The following is a 12,111-nucleotide window of genomic DNA, read 5'->3' on the forward strand; positions in this document are numbered from 1 at the left end:
CCCATCAATTTCCATGTTCTGTGCCAGACCTCCCATCCCAACCTCAATAGCCACCCTCTTCCCGTCAGTTTATTCCTTTGTAGCCACACCACCTCTCTCAGGAAATATGGGGCCGCATCATCACGCAGCAACCTAGATTCCGCCGAATCTTCATCAGACAACCACCTGGCCACATACAACAGTTGTCCCGCCAGATAATATAGTTCGAAGTTGGGCAAGCCTATACCCCCCTTCTCGTACGGGTTCTGAAGCTTCCACAGGGCCATCCTATTCCTGGAGTTACCCCACACGAAGCACCTACACATACTATGAAGTCGTACAAATAGGCTTTTAGGGATCAAATACGGGACGTTCACGAAGAAGTGCAGGAGTCTGGGAAGGACCACCATTTTCAGCAAAGCCGCCCTCCCCATCATGGACAGGGGCAATCTGGACCAGAATGTCATGCTGTTCTTGACCCCCTCTATGGCTTTCTCTGTGTTATGCTTGTGCACCGCCTCAGTCCGGTGGTAAATATTTACCCCCAGGTACCTAAACGTGTCGGTTCGCCATGGTATTGGCAACACAGGCAGCCTCTCCAACGGGACGTCCTTGTACCCGCCCAAAGGGAACAGGCTAGACTTCCTGGGGTTCACTGATATGCCCGAGAGAACAGCGTAATGATCCAGTACTTCCAGTACGTACTGCAGGTTCTCCTCCGGGTAGCGGAGGTACAGCAGCATATCGTCCGCATAGAGAGATGTTAAGTGGCTGCCGCTGGCAGTGTTAATGCCCACCTCACCGTATTGTTGCCGCAGGCATATCGCCAGCGGTTCCAGCGCAAGTATATATAGCATGGGTGACCAAGGGCATCCCTGCCTGGTCCCCCTGCTAAGCTGCCAGGCATCCGAGACTGTGGCCCCAGTCTTGACCCTAGCCACCGGGCTGCTATATAACAACTGGACCCATCTGATATAACCAGCGCCCACGCCGTATCCCTGCAGGGCCGCTTTCAGCCAAGGCCATCTCACTGAGTCGAAGGCCTTGACCGCATCCAGCGACACTACCGCCATCTCGCCCGTGTCATTCTTAGTATGGTCGATAACATGGTGCAGCCTCCTATGGTTATCACTGATATTCCTGCCTGGGACATATCCCGTTTGATCCGGGTGGATCAGCTTGCCAATCACTTTCTTCAACCTGTTGGCCAGCACTGCCGTGAGTATTTTGCTGTCCTGGTTTAGCAAGGACAGAGGTCTATAAGATCCACACTCAACAGCCGGCTTGCCTGGTTTCAGTAATGGGACAATCATGGCCTCACGGAGGGACAACGGGAGTTCTCCCTGTTCGTATGCCTCGTTAAACAAGGCCAGCAGAGGCTGCAGCAGCTCCTGCACGTACACCTTGTAAAACTCACCAGGCAGGCCATCCGCCCCAGGTGCCTTGCACGTGGGGAGGCCCCGGATCACCACCTCCAGCTCATCAGAAGTGATAGGGGCGTCCAGTTCCTCCCGCTCCAGGTCGTCTAGATTGGGCAGACCAATGTCTTCCAGTGTGTTCAGGATGTCCTGGCTCCTGTCCTCCCCAGTGTCCTCATACAAACGTTTATAGAACCTGAGGAATTCCTCGTTCACCCCATCCTGAGTGTTGCGAAGACCAACGTCCTCACCACGGATCTCATGGATAACCACTCGGGGGGATTCACTTTTGTACAGCCAGGCCAACAGTCTGCCTGGCTTGTCACCCCCCGCGTCCAGCCTCTCTGTGTATTTCCTATGGTTCAGTCTACATAGTCGGTCCCAAAGTGCGCTGCACGCCACCTGAAGGTCTCTCATCCTAGTCTTGTCTACCTGAGTGGCATTCTCAAGACGAGCCAGGATCTCCAGTTCCCTTTCGGTGTCCTGAAGCTCCCTCTCGATACCCCCTTGAAGTCCCTTGGATTTGGAGATCGCCACTCCGCGCACCACTACCTTAAAGGCCTCCCACAGAGTTCCCGCAGAACGCACACTACCCGTGTTTATCTCGAAGTATTCCCCGATGGCAACCATCAGGTCCTGCCGGAAACCCTCATCCTGCAGTGCCTCCGCCCGGAGTCTCCATGTGGGGACCCGAGGCCTAGGGGGTTGGTGTCGCCACTCTACCACCAGGGGCGAATGGTCCGACAATACTCGAGCTTTGTATTCCGTCTCCACCATTTCGCCCGCTATCTCGGCAGTTCCAAACACATAATCCAATCTCGTATATGAGTCGTATGGCGCCGCATAATGCGAATACTGCCTCTCCGTGGGGTGGAGTCTCCTCCACACATCCACCAGTCTCAAGTCTCTTAGCAATGTCCCGAGTGCCTTGGCCGCCGGCGACATTTTCCCTTTGGTGTCTGCGGACCGGTCCATTTTGGGGTCTAAGACACAATTGAAGTCCCCTCCCCACACCATCGCGCCCCCTACCAAGGGGCCAAGTTTGCCATAGAGGGATCTAAAGTAGGCTGCAGTATCATGATTGGGGGCATACAGGTTGAGGATGTGTACTTCCCTGTTCTCCAGGAGTCCTGTTATCGCCACCATTCTACCCTCCGGGTCCACTATCGAGTCGAGCACCCGGAACGGTACATGCGGCGCCACCCAGGTGATGACCCCTCTAGCATACGCCGAGTACGTGGCACCCACTACCTTGCCCTTCCACTTCCTCGTAACCACCTCCAATTTCTCCCTGGTGAGGTGGGTCTCTTGTAGCAGGGCTATGTCTATCCGCATCCTCTTCAGGTATAGCATGACTTTGTTTCGCTTGAGGTAACTATTGAGGCCTCGGACATTCCAGGTAACTATGCGAAGACTATCCGATGCCATCGGTTTGGTCTGTATTCAGCCCCGCCCTCCCCACAATACCCCCTTGGTCTAACACTCCGCCGGCTCTTCCGCCCCTGATCCCCATCCCCCCTCCCTGTTTCCCAACTACACACCACAGCAAACAACCCCTCCCATCCCAACAAAAGCCCAGCTCCATCCCTGGATCTCAGGCCCACCCGCGTCTGGTCTTATCCCGTTTACAAGGAATAGGACCCTGCGGGGTGTCGCCGATCTAACAGCGACCTAACTAACTAGATATGTTACTATTGGGGACAAAGGAAGCCTCTTGGAGCTCCCAATCAAATGACCACGGGTGGGCACGCCCCACGGGCCAGCCAGTCTGTACCACATCATACGCATCACATATCGTACAAATGACTATATTCAAGTCCCAATGTCTCGGCCCCGTTGCCCCAGGCGGCCCAGCCATAAGCTACTTATCTTCCGTAGTCTCTGCCTGGATGCCTGATTCTTGAGGACTGCCCAGCGCGTCTAGCCAGTCCATCGCCTCAGTTGGTGTTTCGAAAAACAGGGATCTGCTTCTGTAGAAGACTTTCAATTTGGCCGGGTAGAGTAGCATATAGCGATGGCCAGCTTCACGAAGTCTCCTTTTCACCGCTCCGAAGTGCATCTGACTCCGCTGTACTTGTAGCGTGTAGTCAGGGTAGGCCGTAATCTTGGCCGATCCTCTGTCAATCGTTCCCCCTTTTCGAAAGAAATCAAGAATCTTTTCGCGATCACGGTAGTTCAGAATTTTCGCGATCCCCGGCCGCGGGGGGGCCCCGGGAGGCGGCCTCCTGGTTAGGGCCCTATGAGCTCTCTCAACTGCAAACCCCTGGGTCAGTACCCCGCCGGTAATCTCCTGCAAAAGCATGGATTCCACAAATTCCGTAGGGTCTGGCCCTTCAGTTCCTTCGGGTAGGCCCACGATACGGATATTGTTGCGTCTGGCACGTCCCTCCGCCTGCTCCGCTCTGTCCTCCAGGTTGCCCACCCGTTGCACAAGGGCGTGTAGCTCCTTTTTATGAGCAGCGCAATCTGCTGTGTTCGTGGCCGTCTCCTTCTCGATGGCCCCCGCGCGTTCCGAGACCGCCCTCACATCCAGCCTAAGCAGATTCACCTCCTCCTGGACGGCACCGATCTTGAGATTTAAGCCTTCCTGTAGCTCTTTCATGGCGAGGCCCAGCTTGGTCTCCCATGACACTTTTAAGTCCGCAATCGCCGCCAGCACCTCCTGTATCGTGCCAGGTGACTCCGCGGTCGTCATGGGGGTCTCTTTGATCTTGCCTCCTTCCGCCCCTGGGGGGGACTTGGCGTAAGCCTCCATCGTGGGCTGTTTGGCCTTGGGTTTCACACCTCTCGTGGTCATAATGTTGTATGAGTCGGGCGGGGGCCCGTCCCGCCAGTCACCGAGGGTGAGTCACGCCACCCGACGTCCAAAGCCTGACCCACCACACCATGGGGCATCCAACCACCAGGCCCACGGTCCTATCGTTTCAGCCACATCCGTTCGGCACTCCCGCTCGTTGGGCCACCGTGCGTCCTAGGAGCCGCTCATGTGTTTTAGTCTCCGAGCAAAGGGACGCAAAGGTCCAGCACTCGTGATCGCGACACTGACTTCATGATCCTCGGTGTTCGCAACGTGTCGCTGCCATTTTGTCTTGTCCGCCTGCTCAGGGCTCGTCCCAGTCAATCACAATTATTTCGGTTTCTAAGCCTTCTGAACGTCCCAAACTTTCACAGGATGTGGTGGTGGCATTCACACACCTGGACATCGATTTCCAACGTCGGTCGGCCCCCGTGGACGTACCCCTCCATCAGGATCAAAACAGGATCAGCGGAGCTCCTCCAGAGTGCGACCTCTTACATGGCCGTCCAAGCCACGCCCCCGACTCTGACATTCTTATGCTCACCTCCTGACTCGCAACAAAAAACAATTAATTTCTACGGAGCTCCCCACTTCACCACTCCTCCTCCCTTGCCTTTCCTACCACCCCTCCACCTGACGGCCCCAACTGCTGCAGCTCCTGTTGTGTCTTGTTGCCACCTGGGCCGGAGATACTGCCTGCCGATCTCATCTGGCCACACCCCTACACACCTCAAACCCTTTTCCACTACCTAGGAACCTAAGTCCATCAGCATGGAACACCTCCTCACCAACAAAATGACAATCAACCTAGTTTGCACTGGCACAGCAAAACGATGGCTTCTTCATGCCGGCACCCACACCACTAATCACCCACCATGTTCCATCACTTTAACAAACAAACAACTACACTCACAAACTACCCGGATGACTATACCACCAACTCTCCTTCCAATGAAGACACTAACTACCCAGGTGTATCCACCTAGACCCTGTTCTCCTCCCCCCACTGCCGCTAAACCCGATCACCTCACTTTGGCAAGTATCAATGCATGCTCACTCTGTGCCCATGCCCTGGATATGCATGACCTCATTTTGGATAAGGACATAGACCTGCTCGCTGAAACCAGGTTGCATGAGGCAGCTGGTCCCACTCTATCTCTCGCCATCCCAGATGGCTACTCCATTCTCAGGTCAGACAGACCCGTTAATCCTGATGGAGGGTCACATGGAGGGTCACCATCATCTCCAAATCGTCCATTCCCATTCATACCTCCCCCCTACCTACTTTGCCAGGCTACAAACTGTTGCTCACTAAAATGAGCCATCAACACTGTACTACTGTTTCGCCAGCCTAACAACCCCAGCCCCCCATATACTGATATCCCTCTTCTCTTCTCACCGCTCATTAAACCCAACACCAAACTCATACTTCTAACCTTGGTAGCAATGACACCACGGATTCCAAGGCCTTAGTGCCACTCCTCAAGAGATGAACCTCTCCCAAGCCATCACCACCCCTACTCACGCAAAAGGCCGCATCCTTGACTGGATGATGTACCTCAATACGCCCACCATGATCACCACCATTGACCCCCCTGCCTTCGTCTGATCACTTTCTGATCCTCTTCACCCTCACTCTTAAATCTTTTACAGCCCCCAAAGGCACCAATTGTCTCCCCATCCCGGTAAGACATACCTGCAAACTCACTAAGGAGATGCTTGAACCAACTATTTGTGCTTCCCTTGCACTACTGCCCAAAAGTGCTGACCCTGAAACTAACCTCACCACCTATAATGCAACTCTCCTACCACACTGGACCCCCATGCACCTCTCAAAACAATGATACACAAAAAGAAAAACAACCACGACTGGATCACAGATTAACTTATTACCCTCCGCAAACAGAAAAGGCCCAGGGCCCAGGAACACCTATGGAGAAAAAACCCACCCCAAGCACACACAAAAGCCTTCCTAGCCTCTGCTAAGATATACAGAGCGCCTTTCCTTGCCATCAGATCTAACATCTACAATTCAAGGATCAGTGAAGCTAGTTCTAATACGAAAGAGCTTTTCAAAATCTTCAAGTAGCTTGAGTCCCAGCACCCCCTTTTGCTAGCTTCCTGAAATACAAAGCCTGGTGCTCGTCCAAGCCGCCCTGACAAACAAAACCCACAACCTCAGAGACAAACCCATCCTCAAGAAATCCTCACTCTTGACCGAGGATGCATCTCTGTCCCATGAAATGGATCACCCCATAACCACCACTTCCCCCTTCCACTTCTCCCACGTCTTTCCCACTGATAGCTCAGCGGGTTGAGCGCTCGCTGCTGCGATCTGAGCGTGAACTACAGATCGCAGGTTCGAATCCCAGCAAGGCCAACTCAGCCTTTCATCCTTCCGAGGTCGATAAAAAAGTACCAATTTCAATTGGGTGATATTGTATGTAAATATGTGCTCTCTGAGGTGCTTTGGATAAAGGTGCTAGATAAATAACACATCATAATATCATTATCATCCAGCGTCTTAAACCCTCCAATTTCAAAGAAGACATATGGCCCTCCCACCTATCACTGCCAAATTAATCAATGCTTCCTTCACCTCCTGCATGATCCCTACAACTATCAAAGAGGCTTGGGTCACCCCCCTAGTCAAAAAACCCTCTCCTGACCTCACCCTCCCCACCAACTGTTGTCCCATCATGACTGTATTTTACCTCCTCAAAATTCTTGATTGCACCGCTTATCTTCAACTCCAAACCCATCTGATATGATATGATATGGCATTTGTAACGCGCCTATAGACAAGTGTTTCAAGGCGCGACGAGGCAGGGAGGGGGGAACAGAGGGAAGACAGACAGCGATCCTACTAGGCCAGGTATCATTCAGATTGCGCAAGTGCATGGGTAGAGGGAACGGAAAAGTGCAAGGGGAAAGGGAGGGCGGAAAAGTGCAGTACAGGGTAGAAAAAAAGATAAATAATAGGGACAGCTGGTGGCAAGTGCAAGGTAACTGTAGACAAGTGCTGGGAAGGGGGCTGTAGGGATACAGAGACAGTCCAGCAGTGCAGAGGTTGCCAGGGAGGCAGTGCAAGTGGAGAGTGGCAGGGCCAAGGACCGAGATCAATGAGAATGGCCCAGTTGCAAATTCGGTGCAGTTTCAGTTAAGAATTACCAGGGGAGAGGGGGAGAGGGGGAGAGAAAGCAGATGCAAAGAGGAAGGTTTTGGGGTGCTTCCGGAACCGGAGATGGTTCGCCTCAAGTTTCTGGGAGGCAGGAAGGCTGTTCCAGAGGGAGGCCCCTGCGGCGGAAAGAGATCTACCCCCAACTTGTTGCTTGGAGAAGCGGCTGACCCTGAGGGAGTTGGAGGCTGATGAGCGAAGAGCTTGAGAAGGAAGATATTTAGGAAGAGAGAGGTGAAGGTATTTAGGCCCCAAGCCCCAGAAGGCCTTGTGGACAATGCAGAGGGTTTTGAACTTAATCCTCGCAGCCACTGGGTGCCAGTGTAGAGATTTCAGTCCTGGAGCGATACGGTCCCTGGGCTTGAGGCCAAGGACAAGTCTTGCAGTCCTGTTCTGGATAAGTTGCAGAGGGCGGAGTGTAGAGGCAGGCAGATTTAGATAGAGGCTGTTACAGTAGTCCAGTTTCGAGAGAACCAGGGATTGGGAGACAGTTAGCTTCTGGGGAAAGGAGAGGAAAGGAAGAATACCTCTGAGGAGGTGCAGCTGGTATTGTGACTTCTTAGAGACGTCAGATATGTGAGGAGAGAAAGAGAGTGTGGAGTCGAAGATGACCCCGAGGTTTTTTGCCTTGCAGGTAGTGAAAAGGGCCCCTAGGGGTCCCTCACATCTATGGAAACAAGGCAAGTCACCACACACGATAGATATACCAGACACGAGGTTGTATTCCCAAAGCTAGGGTTTATTGCAAAGCAAATAGTCTCAGTTGGCCAACTCGGTCTCACGCCCTGCGACGTGTATCTCTAGACCTCGAGGGACGCAAGAGAGCGAATTACATACATCAGTTACATATATACAAAATGCATATCATACAATCAGCTGTGACATGTTTAACACCCCCCTTTATGGGGTTTCTTTGAACTCAGTGTGATGATGGACACTTTCGACGAATATGACACCTTCAAATATCTATTCTAGTAACAATATGCAATTTTGCAAGTGCGGAGTGTCAAGACCGGTGGGGGGGTCTGTACTTCCGCTCTCTATATGGTAGAGGAGAGGCACAGAAGACCCCAGCCAAGATTCTCGATTACGGTAGCGATGGACGAGCAATCAAGGCCTAGCTTCTCAGGAGGTGATGCAGGCTGGTTCTTAAGTACAGTGTATCCCCAAGCCCCCACAAAGGAATGTCCACACACTGTATTACTGAAAACACAGTCTTTATATAATTAATATTCAAGGGTTATGTACACTTATCACAATAACGCACTTTGTGCTCAGGAAAATCAGCAATGGTAAATATCTACAATTCTAAAGTGGTACCACTAATATTAGACCTCATTAAAGTGCATTCACAATACTGTTAAAATGGCACACAGATCAATAAGAAGGAAACCAGCAATAGAGAGAGGAGAGATAACAGAGGGTTGAAACAATAGGCAGAATACTGGCCCCTACCACTGGACACAGTTCTGTGTGGAGATCCCCCCACCTGGGCAACCTGTAAAATAAAGAGATATGACACAAGCCCAGTCCATATATTGTTCAACAGTCTTATTCTCTCCTACAATGTTTTTACCCCCCCAATGTACCTGGTGGAGTCGAGTTCTTCGAAGAGGCGTCGACAGATCCTTCTTGAATGACCCCCTTTTAAGCAGGAGTCACGGATCGTCGAGAGGCGTAGAGAAACGTCGAAGACCTCGGGGTTCGGCGACGGGGAATCGACGGCCCTTCTTGAATGCCTTCCCTTTCAAGCGGGAGGCACGGGGCGTCGAACGTCCGTCGACGAACGAGGTAGAACGATGTCGAAGAGGCGGCAGCTTCGTCCGAGCGGTGCTCGTCGGCGTCGGGGCGTCGGCGTCCTGCACGGCGGAGGTGTGCGGGGCACCTCGATGACAATAGTTCTGGACCGCAAAGATTGTAGAGACGGGAGCCCAGCAAGGGCGTCGAGTCGCTCGAGTCTTTGGGATCGTGAGGTGGCGGGAAACCCACCGGCGGATTCTCCTCGGCGCGTTGGTCGTCCTCGACTTTCTCCGGCGGGACAAAGCGGCCGACGATGCGGACGAGGGAGTCCTTCAAGGCAAATGTTCTTAGGCAAGGAGCGGACGGCTCCGGTCGTCGGCGGCACGGCGTCAAGTGGTTCCCACGGCTGGGCAACACAACTTCGACGGGCCTCCAGCGGTTACACAGACCTGCGAACCCTGGTCGACGGCAATGGACTTCGACAGCGTCGATGTCCGGGTGCTTCACTTCGATCTCCTCGGCGGTCCCGTCTCGGGTCGGCAGCCTTTCGAGGGTCTGACTTCCAGGGCGCTTCGGCGAAGATTCAGCGGTGCTCGATGGTCCCTCGGAGCACGGGAAGAGGGCGCCTTACCAGGTCCTCTCTCGGGTCAGTCCTCGACGATTTCGACAACCTTCAGTTCCGTCGAAGCAAATGCCACAGCAAGTCTTCTTCTTCCAGCTGGACGTCGAGGATCAGCAAATCCAGTTACTCTTGAGTGGAGACTCAGCTTCTGAATGCTTCTGAACAATTTCCAGTGGTGAGAGGTCCCCAGATATACTATTCTGTCTCTCATCCACACTGCTGGCACACACACAGCAGCCAATCACACAGAAGGGCATTCATGCAGTCAGTCAGCCAATCAGGCACACAGTGCATTCAGGCCACACTCCTCCCTTTCAGACACTCACAACAAGGAATGTGGATTGGGACAAGTACCCAGCCATTCAACACTACACACTGCATTCAGGCCAGTTTCGGGCAGGGCTGTCTCAGTCTTTGTCTCTCATGCCAGAAACCAGACAACCACAACAAGGAGTGTATATTGGTCACACACTCCATTCACCCAGGTCCCACCCACAGGAGGTACCCACAACATACAGTCACTGGGAAGGCTCCAGTCAGTCTAGCTGGGCCTTCACAACAACACCATATATGGAACTTCCACCCAACAGCCAGTCAGGGGGAAGGGACAGAGTCAGGGCTTCCCAGGACTTTGGGAAAAACAAGATAACAGGCAATAGAAAGCAAGAGGCCACAGGGGCCATCTTGTTTCCTATCAGGAATCAACTGATTCCAATGGCAGGGCCTGGGTATCCCAAAATGGAGGACACCCAGAGCACCTGTCAAATTCAGCATGGAGCTGCCACCAGCCCATACCCTGCTCTGTGGGCCACCCACAGGTGCCCAAAAACATACACTAGGGGCACAGGGTTGTACCCCTACCCATGGGTGCCATAAGGGTATCCCATGGGTCTGTTCACCAAACCAAAAGAGAGCTGCACTGCCAGGAGTCCCTCATGGACTCCTGGGCAGAAAACATGACAGAACACACGGTAAAAACAGAAAAAGGACAAGGATTCAGAGGCCCTGTCCCTCAGATGCATTTCCGGCATCACAGTCGCCCCCCCCAGACTGAGGTGGAGGGTGCCTAATCTCCCACGGGATAGACACCCTCATCCAGACGGTCAACATACCTTCTGGAAAGGCCATCTGCATTATCGTGACTCTTCCCTGGTCTGTGCTCTATGGTGAAGTCTAGCCCTTGTAGGCTAATCGACCACCTGAGCAATTTCGGATTCTCACCCTTCATCTGCATAAGCCACTTCAGGGGCTTATGATCTGTTTGGACCTTGAAGGTGGACCCCGTAAGGTAGGGCCTAAAACGCCTAAGGCTCCAAACTATACTAAAACATTCCTTTTCAACAGTAGCCCACCTAAGTTCTCTACCCTTGAGTTGTCTACTGATGAATATGATAGGATGTTCTCTCCCTTTGTCATCTAACTGGGACAAGACAGCTCCAATTCCGGTGTCGCAGGCATCCGTCTGGACGATAAAGGGTCGGCTGTAGTCAGGCGCACTCAACACAGGTGCCCTACACAGACTTTCTTTCAAGCCATCAAAGGCCCTCTGACAGTCTTCAGTCCAATTAACCTTCCTAGGCTGTTTGGGTGAAGTTAGAGCTGTCAGGGGTGCAGCTATGGTTCCATAGTCTGCCATGAAATTGCGATAGTACCCAGTGAGGCCCAAAAAGGCTCTCACCTGGGTTTGAGTAGTGGGAGTCTCCCAGTTCTGTACGTCCTGTACTTTACTGGAGAGAGGTTGGATTTGACCCCCTCCTACCTCATGACCAAGATAGGTAACTTTCCCCTGAGCTATCTGGCACTTGGTGGCCTTGATAGTGAGGTTAGCCCTTTTCAAGGCCTGCAACACCTTATCCAGATGTGTCAAATGCTCTTCCCAGGTGGAACTGTAGACGGCAATGTCGTCTAAGTAAGCCACACAAAAGGCTTCCAGCCCACTGAGCGCATGGTTGACCAATCTCTGGAAGGTGGCAGGGGCATTCTTCAACCCAAAGGGCATGACCCTAAACTGGTAGAGTCCCTCAGGTGTGGAGAATGCCGTCTTTTCCTTGGCATGGTCCGTCAGAGCTATTTGCCAATAGCCTGAGGTAAGGTCAAAGGTGCTCACAAATTTGGCAGCACCTATAGTGTCCACGAGCTCATCAGCCCTGGGCAATGGGTGCGCGTCAGTTTTGGTGACGGCATTGACTCCTCGGTAGTCCACACAGAACCTCCAATCCTTGGTACCCGCCGGGGAACTTGCCTTGGGGACAAGGACCACTGGACTGGACCAGGGACTGGTGGAGGGTTCAATAACACCCAGATCCAACATCTTGGCGACCTCAGCCTGGATGTGGTTTTTGACGGTATCTGACATACGATAGCTCCTGCTTTTGAC

Source organism: Ambystoma mexicanum, chromosome 9, assembly GCF_040938575.1.
Source record: "Ambystoma mexicanum isolate Mex_15411 chromosome 9, UKY_AmexF1_1, whole genome shotgun sequence".
NCBI classification, from domain to species: Eukaryota; Metazoa; Chordata; class Amphibia; order Caudata; family Ambystomatidae; genus Ambystoma; species Ambystoma mexicanum.